This window comes from Myxine glutinosa, chromosome 12, assembly GCF_964187855.1.
Source record: "Myxine glutinosa chromosome 12, kmMyxGlut1.1, whole genome shotgun sequence".
Classification (NCBI taxonomy): Eukaryota; Metazoa; Chordata; class Myxini; order Myxiniformes; family Myxinidae; genus Myxine; species Myxine glutinosa.
In genome coordinates, this window is record NC_136272.1 from 68,555,981 (window position 1) to 68,564,465 (window position 8,485).

The window sequence follows — 8,485 nt, forward strand, 5'->3', positions numbered from 1 at the left end:
CTCACCCAAAAAGGAAAATCCCAACACACCTCACGCAAACTTGAAAATCCAAACACACCCTTACCCAAACTTGAAAATCCAAACACACCATCACCCAAACTTGAAAATACAAACAAACCCTCACCCAAACTTGAAAATCCAAACACACCCTTACCCAAACTTGAAAAACCAAACACAACTCACGCAAACTTGAAAATCCAAACACACCTCACGCAAACTTGAAAATCCAAACACACCCTTACCCAAACTTGAAAATCCAAACACACCCTTACCCAAACTTGAAAAACCAAACACAAATCTCACGCAAACTTGAAAATCCAAACACACCTCACGCAAACTTGAAAATCCAAACACACCTCACGCAAACTTGAAAATCCAAACACACCTCACGCAAACTTGAAAATCCAAACACACCTCACGCAAACTTGAAAAACCAAACACACCCTCACCCAAACTTGAAAAGCAAACACAACCTCACCCAAACTTGAAAAACCAAACACACCTCACCGAAACTTGAAAATCCAAACACACCTCACTGAAACTTGAAAATCCAAACACACCTCACGCAAACTTGAAAATCAAACACACCTCACCGAAACTTGAAAATCCAAACACACCTCATGCAAACTTGAAAATCAAACACACCTCACCGAAACTTGAAAATCCAAACACACCTCACCCAAACCTAAAAAACCAAACACACCTCACGCTCCTTGAAAATCAAACACACCTCACGCAAACTTGAAAATCCAAACACACCTCACGCAAACTTGAAAATCCAAACACACCTCACGCAAACTTGAAAATCCAAACATACCTCACCCAAACCTGAAAACCCAAACACACCTCACCCAAACCTGAAAAACCAAACACACCTCACGCAAACTTGAAAATCAAACACACCTCACGCAAACTTGAAAAACCAAACACACCTCACGCAAACTTGAAAATCCAAACACACCTCACCCAAACCTGAAAAATTGTGCTGTCTTGTTATAAATTGATTCGTTTCAAAATGTCGATTCGTGTCGATTTAGTTTCAAAATGTAACGATTCTTTTTTTCATTAAAGCGTTCTTGTTTATTGATTGTACAGCATTTGGATTTTTTTTATACATAATAAAATATTGAATGAGCACTGCCATGGATAGTATCGAAAAGAACATATCCTGAGATCAAGATATGACCTTTGACCTTACACATACCTAACATAGCGCACTGTGACTTATCTGACTGATGTCTGTTACTACAGGATGGGAAGGGGCCGAGTTACGAGCCCATGGTTGGGTTACATCCTGGGGCCCAAGGCACCTCTCCATCAATGGACGGAGGTTATGTATTCACTCCTGTTTGTCTGTTTGTGAGCAGAATATATCAAAATGTAATGGATGGATTCAGACAAAAATTGGTGGACAGGTTTGTTGTGTGACAAGGACGAATTGATTAGATTTTGGGGAAGATCCAGATCTGGATACGAGAATTTAAATATTTTATGTGATACTTCATCATTGAGAGATGGCGCCAAAAACAATATAGAATATCTCGAAAAGTTATGGACAAGTTATGACAAAACTTGGTGGATGAGTTGGGTAGGTGACATGAACAAGCTGATTAGATTTTGGTTCAGGTGCGGATGCAGATTTGGCCTATCAGTGGGATACATAACGTAAACTGTTCAGCCTGGCGGAGGAATACGCTCCACTTAGTGTCATTCTAGTTCCTTGTGTATAGGTTTAAACCACATATACCAGTTTTCTCCCTCAAAATCCATCAACTTTACATAATATAACTTCCAGGAAGAACACCCAGGAAGATAATACAACTCCCAGGAGGAACACCCTGAAAGATAATATAACTCCCAGGAGGAACACCCAGGAAGATAATATAACTCCCAGGAGGAACACCCAGGAAGATAATATAACTCCCAGGAGGAACACCCAGGAAGATAATATAACCACCAGGAAAAAAACACCCAGGAAGAAAATATAACACCCAGGAGTAACACCCAGGAAGATAATATAACCACCAGGAAGATAATACAATCCCCAGGAGGAACACGCAGGAAAATAATATAACCACCAGGAAGATAATATAACCACCAGGAAAAAAACACCCAGGAAGAAAATATAACACCCAGGAGTAACACCCAGGAAGATAATATAACCACCAGGAAGATAATATAACCACCAGGAAGAACACCCAGGAAGATATTATAACCACCAGGAAGATAATATAACCACCAGGAAAAAAACACCCAGGAAGAAAATATAACGCCCAGGAGTAACACCCAGGAAGATAATATAACCACCAGGAAGATAATACAATCCCCAGGAGGAACACCCAGGAAAATAATATAACCACCAGGAAGATAATACAACTCCCAGGAGGAACACCCTGAAAGATAATATAACTCCCAGGAGGAACACCCAGGAAGATAATATAACTCCCAGGAGGAACACCCAGGAAGATAATATAACTCCCAGGAGGAACACCCAAGAAGATAATACAACTCCCAGGAGGAACACCCAAGAAGATAATATAACTCCCAGGAGGAACACCCAGGAAGATAGTATAACCCCCAGGAAGAACACCCAGGAAGATATTATAACCCCCAGGAGGAACACCCAGGAAGATAATATAACCCCCAGGAGGAACACCCAGGAAGACATTATAACCACCAGGAAGATAATATAATCCCCAGGCGGAACACCCAGGAAAATAATATAACCCCCAGGAAAAACACCCAGGAAGACAATGTAACTCCCAGGAGGAACACCCAGGAAGACAATATAACCCCCAGGAAGATAATATAACCACCAGGAAGATAATATAATCCCCAGGAGGAACACCCAGGAAAATAATATAACCATCAGGAAGAACACCCAGGAAGATAATATAACCGCCAGAAAGAACACCTAGGAAGATAATGTAACCCACAGGAAGTTTCCAGGCACATGGACTTGGTACCTAATAATAATAATGGGATCTAACATATATATATACAGTCACGTGAAAAAGTAAGTACACCCCATGTAAAGTTTTGACTTTTTCAACATATTTCAACATACAGCTATTTGATCTTCATTTCACCAATATTGATAGATAAAGGTGATATAATATAACAAATATCATGAAACATTTACATTTTGTCGTCCATTGTATAATTGAAATAAACATAAATGCAAATTTCGCATGTGGAAAAAGTAAGTACACCCTTGGCTCCAAAAGGTGGTATTGCCCCCTTTGGCAGAAACAACCTCAAGTAGGCGTTTCTGATAACTGTCTACCAGTCTCTGACATCGACTGGGAGAAATTTTTGCCCACTCCTCCATGCTGAATTATTTCAGCTGTGCGATGTTTGAGGGGTTTCTTGCATGCACAGCTCGTTTCAAATCCCCTCACAACAACTCGATGGGATTTAGATCCGGGCTTTGACTTGGCCATTCCAGAACCCTCCATTTCTTTCTTTTCAGCCATTCCTTGGTGGCTTTATTGGTATGTTTAGGGTCATTGCCATGTTGCAAGGTCCACCTTCGGCTGAGCTTCAACTCTCCGACAGATGGCCTCACATTATCCTCAAGCACCCTCTGGTACAATGAAGAATTCATATTGGATTCTATGATGGTGAGCTGCCCAGGCCCTGATGCAGCAAAGCTGCCCCAAACCATAATATTTCCACCACCATGCTTTACAGTTGGTATCAGGTTATTGTGGTCAAATGCTGTCTTTGGTTTCGCCAAACATGTCTTCTGGTACTGTGGCCAAAAAGCTCTACCTTTGACTCATCTGTCCAGAGCACATTGTTCCAGAAGTGCTGGTCTTTGCCTTGGTGTTCATTGGCAAACTTTAGTCTTGCCCTGATGTTCTTTCTGGGACAGCAAAGGTTTCCTCCTGGCACACCTCCCATGTAGATCAAATTTGTGCAGCCTCTTTCTAATGGTAGACTCATGCACTTTGACATCAACAGTGGCAAGAGCTACCTGTAGGTCCCGTGATGACATACTGGGGTTCTTAGAGACTTCTTTCAGCATCTTGCGGTCTGCTCTCGGGCTGAACTTGCTGGGGCGACCTGGCCTGAACAAGTTGGCAGTTGTTTGGAATCTTCTCCACTTGTAGATGATCTTCCAGGCAGTCGAATAATTGATTTCAAATTGTTTGGAGATCTTTTAAAATCCCTTCCCAGACTCGTAGGCATCTATAACCTTCTTTCTGAAGGCCCCAGAAAGCCCCTTTTGATCTAGGCATGGTGACGCCACACACTTCAACAACAAAGAGCAAACCAAACTAAATGTCTGAGGTTTAAATAAGACAGGTTCCTCCAAGATCCTCTCTGACGATGTTCTAATCATTTGCACCTGAGCTGGTGCACCTGATTCTAATTTGATGTATTTGAAGTGGTGATAAATGTAGGGGTGTACTTACTTTTTCCACATGCGAAACTTGCATTTATGTTTATTTAAATTATACAATGGACTACAAATGTAAATGTTTCATGATATTTGTTATATTATATCACCGTTATCTATCAATATTGTTGAAATGAAGATCAAATGGCTGTATGTTGAAATATGTTGAAAAAGTCAAAACTTTACATGGGGTGTACTTACTTTTTCACGTGACTGTATATATAGCTACTAGCTGAGGTACCTGGCTTCGCCCGGGTTGAATAAGAAATAATACAAATATATGATGAAAAGAACATATATATTTTAGAGCAATATCACAGTGCATTTCCTACATGACGTTTTGTCAATTTTCAATTTCTCAAAACCTCTTGGTATACAACATTTCTGGTTTTCTTACTTGGTGCCAAGACATAAAGATTGCTTGGTTTTCCAACCCTCGAGCAGCCCACGTACAGCTGGCCATGGGAAGTACCTGGCATTGCTGGGCGGGGGGGAGGGGGGGGAGGAGGAAGGGGAGGGGAGGGAAACGGGGTGGGGAGGGGAACGTGGGGGAGGGGAGGGGAACGGGGGGGGAGGGAGGGGAACGGGGGGGGGAGGGGAGGGGAACGGGGGGGGGAGGGAGGGGAATGGGGGGGGAGGGGGAGGGAACGGGTTGGGAGGGGAGGGGAACGGGGGGGGAGGGGAGGGGAATGGGGGGGGGGAGGGGAGGGGAACGGGGGGAGGGGGGAAGAGGGGGGAGGGGAGAAGAGGGGGGGAGGGGAGAAGAGGAGGGAGGGGGAGGAGGAGAGGGGAGAAGAGGAGGGAGGGGTGAGGGGGGGAGGGGAGAATGAGTGGAGGGGGAGGGGGGAGGTGAGGGGGAGGGGGAGTGGAGGGGAAGGGGGGAGGAGCGGGTGAGGGGGGAGGGAGTGGGGGAGGGGGGAGGTGGAGTGGGAGTGGGGGAGGGGGAGGGGCGAGGGGGAGGGGGAGTGGGGGGGGGGAGGGGAGGGAGAGGGGGAGCTTCGCCCAGGTTGAATAAGAATAATAAAAATATATGAGGAAAAGAACATGTATATTTTAGAGCAATATCACAGTACATTCCTACATGGCGTTTTGTCAATTTTCAATTTCTCAAAACCTCTTGGTATACAACATTTCTGGTTTTCTTACTTGGTGCCAAGACATAAAGATTGCTTGGTTTTCCAACCCTCGAGCAGCCCACGTACAGCTGGCCATGGGAAGTAAGCCGGCATTGCCGGGCGGGGCAAGGGAGGGGAGGAGGAAGGGGAGGGGAGTGGAATGGTGGGGGAGGGGAGGAGAGGGTGGGGAGGGGAGAAGAGGGGGGAGGGGAGAAGAGGGGGGGAGGGGAGAAGAGGAGGGAGGGGTAGGAGGAGAGGGGGAGAAGAGGAGGGAGGGGTGAGGGGGGAGGGGGGAGGGGGAGCGGAGGGCGAGTGGGGGGGAGGTGAGGGGGAGGGGGGGGGGGAGGTGAGGGGGGAGGGGAGGGGGAGGGGGAGGGGGGAGGGGGGGAGGGGAGGGGGAGGGGTGAGGGGAGGTGAGGGGGGAGGTGAGGGGGGAGGGGAGGGGGAGGTGAGGGGGGAGGTGAGGGGGGAGGGGAGGGGGAGGGGAGGGGGGAGAGGGGAGGGGAGGGGGAGGTGAGGGGAGAGGGGAGGGGTGAGGGGAGGCAGGAGTGGAGGGGGAGGGGAGGGGGGAGTGGAGGGGAAGGGGGGAGGGAGAGGGGGAGGGGAGGGGTGGGGGAGGGGGAGGGAGCAGAAGGGGAGGGGGAGGGGGAGGGGTGAGGAGGAGGAAGTGGGGGGAGGGGGAGGGGGTGAGGGGGGAGGGGAGGGGGAGGGGGGAGGGAAGGGGGAGGGGTGAGGGGGGAGGGGAGGGGAGGGGGTGAGGGGGGAGGGGGTGATGGGGAGGGGAGGGGGAGGGGTGAGGGGGGAGGGAGGGGAGTGGGAGGGGGAGGGGGAGTGGGAGGGGGGAGGGGGAGTGGGAAGGGGGAGGGGGGAAGAGGGGGGGCTTCACCCGGGTTGAATAAGAATAATAAAAATATATGATGAAAAGAACATGTATATTTTAGAGCAATATCACAGTACATTTCCTACATGGCGTTTTGTCAATTTTCAATTTCTCAAAACCTCTTGGTATACAACATTTCTGGTTTTCTTACTTGGTGCCAAGACATAAAGATTGCTTGGTTTTCCAACCCTCGAGCAGCCCACGTACAGCTGGCCATGGGAAGTACCTGGCATTTGCTGGGCGGGGGGAGGGGGGGAGGAGGAAGGGGAGGGGAGGGGAAACGGGGGGGGCAGGGGAACGGGGGGGGAGGGGAGGGGAACGGGGGGGGAGGGGAGGGGAACGGGGGGGGAGGGGAGGGGAACGGGGGGGGAGGCGAGGGGAACGGGGGGGGGGAGGGGAGGGGAACGGGGGGGAGGGGAGGGGGAACGGGGGGGGAGGGGAGGGGAACGGTGGGGGAGGGGAGGGGAACGGTGGGGGAGGGGAGGGAACGGGGGGGAGGGGAACGGGGGGGAGGGGAGGGGAACGGGGGAGGGGAACGGGGGGGTAACGGGGGGAAGGGGAGGGGAACGGGAGGAGGGGAGGGGAACGGGGGGAGGGGAGGGGAACGGGGGGGGGAGGGGAACGGGGGGGGAGGGGAGGGGAACGGGGGGGGAGGGGAGGGGAACGGGGGGAGGGGAGGAGAGGGTGGGGAGGGGAGGAGAGGGTGGGGAGGGGAGGAGAGGGTGGGGAGGGGAGGAGAGGGTGGGGGAGGAGAGAAGAGGGTGGGGAGGAGAGAAGAGGGGGGAGGGGAGAAGAGGAGGGAGGGGGAGGAGGAGAGGGGAGAAGAGGGAGGTAGGGGAGGAGGAGAGGGGAGTAGAGGAGGGAGGAGGGAGGGGGGAGGAGGAAGGGGGAGGAGGAAGGGGGAGGAGGAGGGGGGGGGAACGGCTAGGTTGGCAAGCGATAGCAGGATTTTTACTTTTATTTTTACCTGAATGAGGGCTATATATAGTCAGTGCTTGGAGCCTTCAAGTCCAACATAAAGTTTTTTTATGAAAAATAATGCAGATGTATAACAATCCACCAATGCAAGTTCAGAAATGAATGCAGATCCTTTACTTTGCGATACAAACGCAATTCCCGCCATTTCCACTCACGATCGAGGCCCTCCACAATGGCCGCGCCTCTTCTGCCTCCTACAACTTCGTCTCACTTCTTTCACTCAAAATGCACGAAATTCTGCCGCATGAAATTATGTAGAGGCCTCGTCGGGGGATATAAGGTACATAAGGAAGGCGTTGTAACAGAAGAATCAAAATAAAAGTGGAAGAACATTAGGAAATGGGAGCTATTCTGGGACCCACAGCCAAACCCGACAAACCATTGCAATACACCCCGAACGTCTAGCGCCGCCACAAACCACCATGGAATTGCAGGTGCGCGGTTTTTTTAAACCATTGATATTACAATAAAACGTAGCCTATAACCACCAGATTTTATGCTGATTCCGAATCTGTGTCTAAAACTTTTCTCCGATGTGTAGCTCTTGAGTTATAAGTGGACATCCAGACAGACACACATATACACACACACACACACACACACCAGACACTCCTCTTTATATATAGAGATGTATATATATATATATATATATATATATATATATATATATATATATATATATATATATATAATATATATATATATATATATATATATATACATGTATATATATATATGTATATATATACAGTACATGTATATATATATATGTATATATATATGTATATATATATAATGTATCTATATATATGTATATATATATATATAATATATATATATATATATATATATATATATATATATATATATATATATATATATATATATATATATATATATATATATATATAAGCGGGTTCATTTTTGGACTATGGATGTTTGTATGTATGGACAGATGGACTGTCGTCGGACTGCCTTCGCCTATTGGTTAGATACTTGCCCTGACTCAACCACAATAGTAACCTGAAAAAAAATCATATGTCCACCATTTTGTAAAGGGCACCAGCACGCATCGGCCTGAAGCTTAGGCCTTATGAATTTTTTTAG